The following is a 9968-nucleotide window of genomic DNA, read 5'->3' on the forward strand; positions in this document are numbered from 1 at the left end:
AAGTATTCATAGGTAATAAGAACAGCTAATTGTACATTCTATTATTTTGGACTTTGCATATAAATGTCTCAGCCACCCTGGAGAGACAGACAAACATTCACACCTACAGGCAGTTTGGAATCAACAGTTAACATAACCCCACTAACTGCATGTCTTTGGACTGTGGACTGAGTCCTAATCAGAGATGTAATCCGATTACTTTTTTCAAGTAACGAGTAAAGTAAGGGATTACTATTGCAAAAACGGTAATTAGATTACCGTTACTTTCCCGTAGGAACGCTGCGTTACTGCGTTACTAAAACCATGATTTTTTTGCGAGAATGTCTCATGACAGTGACGTAAGCGAGTGCGACGTTCGTGACAACAGCTGTGTGCAGATCAACAGTGGATCATATATCGAGTGCAGAGAGAGTATGAGCGTGCAGCGTTTAAAGCGTGGAAGTACTGACCTTACTTTGAGTTTGATTCCATAAAAAGTGACAAAAACATGAGTGTCCGCTGTGCGTGGGAAGAAAACTTCTTTTTACAGCGAAAAAACCCCTAAACTTCCAACAAGCACCACATAATGGGAAACTCACAGAGAAACTCGCGGATTCTTCCACTGACCGCGGCACACCTGCACCAGGGTAACCCTCCGCCTACCCCACTCCTGCTTTACAGGTGAAAATAGAGCAACAGCACCGCTGAGTCTTTGACTTTATTTATTTTCTGCTGTGTTTTACTTGCATCTATTTGAAAGACTGAGTGTAAACACACAAAAAAAATTATTTTATGTGCTGGAATGTGCACAAAATAAGTTTAAATATTAAACAAATTTCTTCCAGTCAGAGAATGTTGCAGATAATTAAATTTTTGCTTGATGCATAAAGTTAAAAGATTAAAATTAATAAAACAAGTTTTAAAAAGAGACTTTTCCATTTGATCACATTTTGTATGATGGATTATGTAGAAAAAGTAGAATTGGGCTGACAGATCTATCACTTTATCACCTATTCAGGTTGTAAATCGTGTTTTTAAAAAGTAACTAAGTAACTAAGTAATTAATTACTTTTGAAAATAAGTAATCAGTAAAGTAACGGGATTACTTTTTAGGGGAAGTAATCGGTAATTAGTTACTGATTACTTTTTTCAAGTAACTTGACCAACACTGGTCCTAATATTTATATATGTGTATATTTCTGCTCACATTCTGTAACTTCTGTCGGTCCTGTGCTCAAAAGGTCATAAGCTGTGGCAGGTGACTAACATTTTTATGTGCACCAGTTTGTTAACTTTAGTTAAAATTTATGCTAAAACTGTGGACGTTCTTATTTACATCACAACAAAAATAAACTTGCTGTAATTTACTGTGCAGTACTTTAATGCTAATACTGAAGTTGAAAAAAACAAAAATAACAACTTACATAATTATAGACAAATTAAAATGTTGGAAATAATACAGCGTATTTGGGAGATTCTTCTGTAATTCTAAAAAGACCACAAACACAGGCTTTAATTAGATCTTTTTAGTTTCCTCTTCTTTAAACTCACTGACCTAAATCATATGTCAAATGTGCTCAGAAAAAGAAAATGATTGTTTTTATCTTTTCAAGGAAAGTAGTGATTGTTTTTGAGTCCAAACCAGTATCTTCCCACTAAAGTCTTTCCCACACCCACGGCTGTTCCAAGTCTCTGCATGGGAGAAGCTCTTTGGAGGGAGATGTTTGGATGTGCATTTAAAAATCTGTCTTTAGTAATTTTGCCTGCATGATTTCTTTTAGTTTGTTTAATAACAGCCCAAAAAAGAGAACTAACATGTCTAATGTTGAAAGCCATTGCTTTAATAGACTGGCTATTAACAGAATTTCTGGCCTGTCAGTTTATCCATTACGTGCATGTGTGTATTAATTTTCCTGCCTTAAAGAGTGTCACTCCTAAGATAATTTAATATTCTTGGATTTCACTTAAGCCTACAACCTCAGTGAAGGTCAAAGTGCTATTTCAGAAACTTGTCACTGTGACTGTGAATGCTTAAATTTTCTTGGTTGAAAAATGTCAGACTGACAAAAATTGAATATCAGCACAAAATGTCTGCGCTCAGCAGTTTTAGTAAAAAAAAAAAAAGCCTTCATTTCAGGAACCTCACGGGCCAAATCAGCTTGAGTCTGCAAAATCCTCAGATTGTGCTGTGTGTATGTTTCAGGTACTTTCTCAACCAGATAAATGCTGTTTTCATTGATCCTGATATTGTAGTGATACAATTTGTTTTTGAACATTTTTAATATTTAAAAAAAAACCACATTTTATTTTTCCCAGTGGTAGCAGGATTCACCAAAAAATGTACAGTTCAGTCTGCGTAGAACATAAATGTCTGCCCAACTTTATTCTAATTTGTCAGCCTCGTTCTCATGAACACCAGCAGCACTGTTAGGCTCTATCCTCTGGAAAGTATCAATGCCTGAACCAATTTCTGGATAATCCTGAATCATTATCATGGAATCAGTTTGCAGCAAAAACTGTACATAAAAGATGGGCGTAACCGTCATGAGGTCTCCCACTGTTTTGTGAACTTGCAGACCGAAGCCTTCGTATTAGCATTTTGGCCAATGATATTTGGCTATTGGAGCAATAAAGATATTTATACGGAGCCCCGCAGGGGACATGGGAGAAAAACAAATTAAGACGGACTTTTGCGAGATTCGCAAAAGTCAAATCTCACAAAATGGGATCTCTGCAAAACTTTTGCGAGATCTTGCAAAAGTTTTAGCTGCATTCTTTCCCGTTAGCTCGAAGCTAACGGGAGGTCGAGACCTACTACAGCCGGGAGGAACACCGCTTTCCCGGCACATCGTGCCTCGACCTCCCGGTCGGCTTCGAGCCGGCGTCCGAAGAATGGGCTAAAAGTTTTGCGAGATCCCGAGTTTGTTTTGCGAGATCTCGCAAAACTTTTGCGAGATCCCGAGTTTGTTTTGCGAGATCTCGCAAAACTTTTTAAATTAAGTCCGTCTTAATTTTTTTTTCTCCCACGTCCCCTGCGGGGCTCCGTATATTTAGATGGTCTAGAACCAAATTATGAACTAACGAAGCAAGTCAGCAAGGTGCATCCACAGACTGTCATTGCACTGCATATATACACACACACTTGCTAAATAATAGTGAGCCACATATTAAATTACTTAGACTCATTCACAAGGGTTTAAACATATATTAGTCTCAGAAGGAATTTTTGTCCTGAAGCCTTCAAGCAAACGAGTATCAAAGCCTTATTTTCTAACACAAAACCAAAACGACACCTAAAGTGCGTGTATGTGTTTAAATCCTTACTGTGAGAGGATGGTGTGTGTTTTCTCCACAAGTTCACGCTCTGTGATTTTTGAACAGTCTTTGGGGCTTTGGTGTCCTCACCCTCAGATCCTGCAGCTGAACCTAATTCAGGGGAGCGTTGTATGAAGGGAAGGGAGCAGGGAACAGAGCGTGAAGGAGCAAAGCAGGGCAGTCCAGGCTGGAGGAGAGCAAAATGGAAGAACGGGAGAGCTTCACCATAAAACAGAACAGAGCAGAACTGAAAAGAATGGCCGGTAAAACAGTGCAGTCTATACACGCTGAGGCGGAAAGAAGAGGAGATGAGATGAAAATCAAATCAGGAATAGATCGAATAGAGCAGCGACTGCGATATCAGAGTAGAGCAGTATCCCATGATGCTGCGGTCACTGCTGAGACATGCAGCACACGAAGTTCAGAGGTCACAAGGGCACCCTGGCTTTCATCACCCTGTGTATAGGCTCTGGGCTGTACAGTATCTCTGAAATGTCAGAGGGCGCTGAGGCAGGCTGGAGAAAAGAAAAAAATCAATGCTCTTTGGAAACGCTGTTGCCTCCTCTGCTTTGTTTTCAGCGCACACAAACACAGATACTCAAAAACCACGACACAGGCCTGTTTTGACATTTTACCTGAAATAAATTGGTGTGAACTTTAAGTTGGTATAGTGTGAGACACCGACTTTAATTTGTTATATCACCTTTCTGTACACGACTATTGCTCATACGAGCAAAGACAAAGTAAGCATAATTAACCAGCTAATTTATAACTGAACACAGTTAGAAAAAATGATGTTTTATGTGTGTGAAATTACTTACTTATATTGCAAGAGTTTATTTAAAACCAGAGTTTACTTAATTTGTCTTTGCAAATTCTAGGTATTTTCTTCCTCCTTTTAGAAAATAATCAATTAACATTTGTTGGAAATTCTCCTATGAAATCAAAGCATCTCCGAGTCTCTCTTTAACAGACCCTGGCAACGTTGATCTCTAGGTGCACGGGGTCTTAGGTACTGAAAACGTTGTCTGTCCACTTGTTCCAGCTGGACACAGCAGTTGTGCTTGAGTAGACTCACTTGCTGAAAAATGACCACGAGGCAAGCAAAAGAGGGGCCGCGTATGCCATTGTAATCTTCAAACCAGAACTATCAATTTAAGAGAATTTAGCTTTTAGAGGCTAAAGGATTCCTTGACTGTATTCACGTAAGCTTCTTGAAAAATGCCATGCACAAAACATTTGCCATTAAATAGTCCCAGAATTGTATAGTTTTGTTTTTTTTTTCTGTCTGAAAGAGTCAGCCCCACTAAGCAACTAATGAAGAGTCACCAGAATTACTAAAAAATATTAACTTCCCCACAGGCACTCTGAGCAGAGGAACAATGATTTAGCTAAGTAAGTGAATTCATTATATTGTTGTTGTTGTTTTTTTTAAAAAAGCACCATAATCATTCTTTAATTGCACAAATGTCAGATTCAGCTTGTCTTACACAGACATGCACTACAACTTTATCTGGTATTGTGCAGCTTGAAGCCCCTCCTGTGGGATCCTTCTGTGTTACAGAACCTCCAAATGTGATGAGTGTTATACACTTGGACTAGAGGAAAGATTTGCTGTGGTTGTAGCATGTGTGTGCATGCCCATCAATCCATTAGTTTGCAGTTAGGATTATGGCAGTGCGACATATTACAAATATCTGTCATTTCTGTTCTGATTGGGTGACCTCAGTAGCTGAGGTTGAGGTGTAGATGCTGTACCACTTTCTTTTTTTTGTCTGTGCACAAAAGGATGGCAAAAAAATATTTCATTTCATATTTCATATTTTTTGCTTTATTGTCTTTTATGATGGAAATCAAGTAGACAGGCTAGCTAGTTAGAAGAATGCCCTGTTGCACCATTTTGCAAAACCTAGTATAACATTCAGTGAAAATTATTGTTGTGCCGATAGACATCCATTTAGTTTGTATTCCTCCAGAGTCTTCCCTTCCTGTTGCATTTCTCTCTCAGGTGCCCAGGGATGGAAAGATGGAGGGATTGGGGATTTAGCGATGATCAAACTCACTGGACTAGGCAGGAATAACACAACAATCTATTGTTGAGATGATTTGACCATCTGGGGTGCTGTGGCTGTGGGATGAAATAATGATCCAGAGACTTGCTGGTGGAGGGTGGGGTGACAGGGTGGGCAGCAGTGGTTGGTGGGTGGAAGTGTGGACAGGATAGCACTTTTTCTGTTTCCCAGACACCTGATTCCCTCAGGTAAAGTGGACACAATTAAGAAGAGTGTCCAGAGACGGATTAGAGAGATTAGAGTGACTTCCTTAGTCCTTCCTTCTTCTTTGCACTTCCCCATTTTATATCCTATTTTCTGAGCCCTCATCCTGTTCTTTCTTTGACACCTTTGTCCTCACTCAGACCTTTTATTTTCATTCCTTTTGTCTGCCATGTCATTACCCTAATGAAAGATAGTCCTAATCCTCCATATACATTTCTGTCATCACTCGCCCAGACATATTAACCCATCCGCTATTTATTTTATTAAGCAATATCTATATGCATGTTCACATTCAAAGGCATGCTCATTCATGTCCATTTACACCTTCAGCATTTGTTTCTCTGCACCGTTTATGCGTTTAGTATGTGCTGCTTGATGTTTTACTGCTTGAATTTGAAATCAAAATTCCATCCTTGCAAAAGTCTCTGGAGGTGGATGTGCATCGCTGCTGCATGACTTTTTGAAAAAGTGGAGCAATTACATATTCCCAATGGGACTGGGAAGCGTGACAATCTGATTTCCTTGTGTCATCTGGGACCAGAATGTAAATGCACAAGGATCAACAGACCAGAGATACATGTAGATTCAGCTGTTGTTGTTGTTGTTGTTGATGGTTTGCTGTTCTTTGCTCAGTTTGCCCAATTAATGGACTTAAAATGGGTTGTAATTATTTAATATTTGTGATTTCTTAACCAATATTTTTTATTTGAATTTTCCAATCCCTCGTTGTGTTTTAGTTGCTGCGCTATTGCTTTGGAATTTGATTTTTGAAGATTAAAAAAAGAATGACTTGATTTTTTAAATTTCAAATGTGTTTTCTGTAATCATTTTAAACATGAAAAAATAACTCTTTGATTACTCTCGGATCAGCTTGATTGCCTTTATTTGATTCATTTTGGTGATGTGAATTAAACAATAAACTACAAAGTGTTACCCACATTGTAAACGCACCAATTTGCTTTCATTTAATTCTCTAAAGTCTTTGAAATTGCAACACAAGTGAGCCATAAAGGAGCGATTTCTTTTACTGCTCTGCTGTGTTTCCCTTCCCTCGTTTCTAACACAGTTTCACTCCTTCTGTCTCCGTCTCTCTCTGCATGGGCTGTGACACCATGACAAAGTGCTATTTGACAACGCTCCCTTTCAGCCTAGTGAGAGTCTATTGCTTTCTGTGCTTTCCCAGCACTTATAGCCTTCCTTCTTCACGTGTTCTCTTTCTCTGTCCCACGATACAGAGATAAGAGGCAGCGGTGCCACACACCTTCGTAACTGAGCACTTTGACAGCTGATTCAGTGTGCAGATAGAGTACACTTCAGCTAATATTTACGTAATGAAAGTTCTAAACATGCTCTCAGCAGTCATGTGCTGCTGCATGAATGGAAAAGTTGTTCTCCTGACCAGTTCACTGCACAAATGTGCAGCGCATATTGATTGCAATGCTGCGATAACATTGCTACATTATTGTAATGGACCGGCCTTTTAGCCTTGAATAAAATAATTCTTTTTGCCTCTATTGTTTCCCGACAGGGTTATTTAGCAGTAAAATAAAAAGAGGCCAACCACGGTGCTCGGGTGAGCTGAGCTGAAGTCTATAATTACCCAAGAGATGGAAGGGGGTGAAGAGAGAGAGGTGGTCATTTAGATGGGATGTTAATTGTAATTACCGTTCCTGTGGAATGTTGCCATAGCAACCTTAGCCACCGTTGGACTTGGCCTGACCGTGGAGACTCTATGTGTGTGTTCATGTGTGTGTGTGTGTGTGTGAGACCAAGGGGAGAGACGTCCACAAACAGTAGGGCCACTCAGAGTCCACGTTTAATATCCAGCTCTTTAATGCACACATCCCTCTCTAACTCCGCCATATCCTCTCTCCAATCACTCTTGGCTCTGTGCCCTATTCTGTGCCTTATATCTCTTACTCTCTACTTTCACTCATGTAGCTCCTGCACCTTCTCCCCCCATTCATTTCCTTGTTTTTTTGTTCCTCCAGTTGCCACTCACTCATGCACCACTATTTTGCTTTCTGCTCCGCTGCTTCCTCCTCTCATGTCGGCCGTTAATCAAGTAGTTCAGATAGAGTGTACTTACTTTCTGTTTCGCCATATTAACCAAAGCCTCCTCCATTTTCTACAGTGTAAGTAGCTCTGTGTGTGTGTGTGTGTGTGTGTGTGTGTGTGTGTGTGTGTGTGTGTGTGTGTGTGTGTGTGTGTGTGTGTGCGGTTGGGCGTGTAGGGAGAAGGCCTTTGCTTTAACAGCTGTACCTGTGATTCATGTCTGACAAAAATAGCTCGTAGAGGAAATAAGGCATGTAGAGTGCTCTCCTCAAGACCAGGGCCTGGATGTGTAAACGGTGTGTACACACAAAAACCATGCATATGCCCCCCCCCCCCCCACACACACACACACACCCAAACTGCCATTTAGAAGAATGTGAGGTGAGAAGTGTGTGTATAATGCATAGATTAAACCTTTTTAGTGGGGGTCATTACATAGTGCCCAATAAATGAAGAGGATATGACTTGATATATACTGAGGAGAGCATGAAAAATAATGAATCCCTGACTGAAACAACTATTTTTTACAGAGCTTTGTTCTCTCGTTATGTTATTTGTTCAAACAGACACATTGAATTGCACAATCTGCCTGTATTTAGTTTTGCTGCAGACAAAATTAGCAGAATGACGATGGGTTTAACGCTCAGTCCAGTGCGAAAATTACACCACTAGTGCAGATACGCTCTCTCACACACAAACACAAATGCAAAGTGATCCAAGTTTTAACATGGGAGATTGACTTCAGTGTCAGTAATCTGGTGTGGCTATAAAAAACATCTTAAAACTGCCAGACAGACATATTTGACTTTGACAAATGTTATCTTCCTGCCCAGCACGCTGTTTACTGCTTCATGCCTGCTCAGTGTGTTTGCAGTGCAAGGTGGTGTGGCCAGTGGTTAGTCAGAGGTTTCCAGTTACAAACAAATTGTGACTTCTGGCACTTCGCTGAGTGCAAATATTTTTTGCACTGACACCCGGGCAGCATGTTTGTATTATTTAGCAATCAGACAGAACAAGTCAAAGTCAACATTGGCTTTTAAACCAGAAATTGTATCGACTGTCTCATCTTTTTAACCGTATCATGCCCCAAAATAGAATCTGTAACAAAAGAAGGGAGACTAAATACGAAGCTGAAATTATACGATTTTTCGCTACTCATTAGTGTAGTTGAGCAAATGGATAAATTAATATAACTCCATCGTCTTCTGGATAATGTGAACTGGGAGATGAAAGCCTTCCCGACAGACCTGGAATGAAGCAACTCTTGCAATCTAAACTTGTGCCGATAAATGCAAGTCAGCTAAGAAACATTTACCAGGGCTGCAATTACAGGGATGATAGAAACCTAATACAGCTTTCTGGCATTTTTTTTATTCTTCATTTTAACTGAATGGTCTCTTAATCAGACATATCAAACTGGTGATTGATTAAATACATGGGACTATAAATTAAAACAGCTTGCAGCTTAATAATACATGCTGCTGGATGAAGGTCAACAAGCAAAACTGAAAATAAAATTAAACATCATGACGTGCTGTGTTCCTGCTTTGATTTGGTCACTGCTTTTCAAAGTTCAGAGACTTTTTTTGAGCAGATCAGTGTCCCCAGAAGAATGAGAGCTCATCAGCGCCTCACTTTTGGAGGTTGATGAAAGAAATCTCTCACATAGTAGTTGTGGCAGCTAATCCAGAATAAATACCGTGAATATTCTTGGAATTAATTCTGCAAGTAGCATTTTAAAAGACTGAGGAAACAGACTTTTTAGAGGGATGAGATTATGAAGAGAGCAAGCAAAAAACCAAAACAAAGTCTGACCTGAAAATATTGAAGGAGTAGCTTGGAGGGGACAAAATGAAAGAGGATGCAAAGAGTAAGTAAAGAGAAAATATACAATGCAAACGTCTGTGTAGAGATCTGAATAGAACATGATGTCAACGCACGTCTGAGCAGATCAGCGGAAACAAAAGGGATAAAAGAGACGATTCCTTTTTTAATGGGGATGATAAAATGCATCTTTGATAGAAAAAAATATTTAACATGTTCATTAAATTTCAAATGTAAAAATAAAAAATAGCTCAAAAGAAACACAGATTAACAAAGCGCTCATGGGTGACTCCAATGAGCTTTCCCAAGGTTCTTCCTGTGGCTGCAGGTGGACTATATTGAAAATTATATGAATGATTAATGATGGCTCCCTTTTCAGGATATATCGTTTCCCCTCAGTTTGTGTGTGAAGGCTGAATAGTCAGCCTTGCTGCCTCGCCAGGACCTAAACCTCCAGCAGGCATCATTGCCACAATACCCTCACAGTTAAGGCCACAGTGGGATTACACTGCATGGAAA

This window comes from Haplochromis burtoni, unplaced genomic scaffold (assembly GCF_018398535.1).
Source record: "Haplochromis burtoni strain Fernald_Lab_line unplaced genomic scaffold, NCSU_Asbu1 Contig_127, whole genome shotgun sequence".
Lineage (NCBI taxonomy): Eukaryota > Metazoa > Chordata > Actinopteri > Cichliformes > Cichlidae > Haplochromis > Haplochromis burtoni.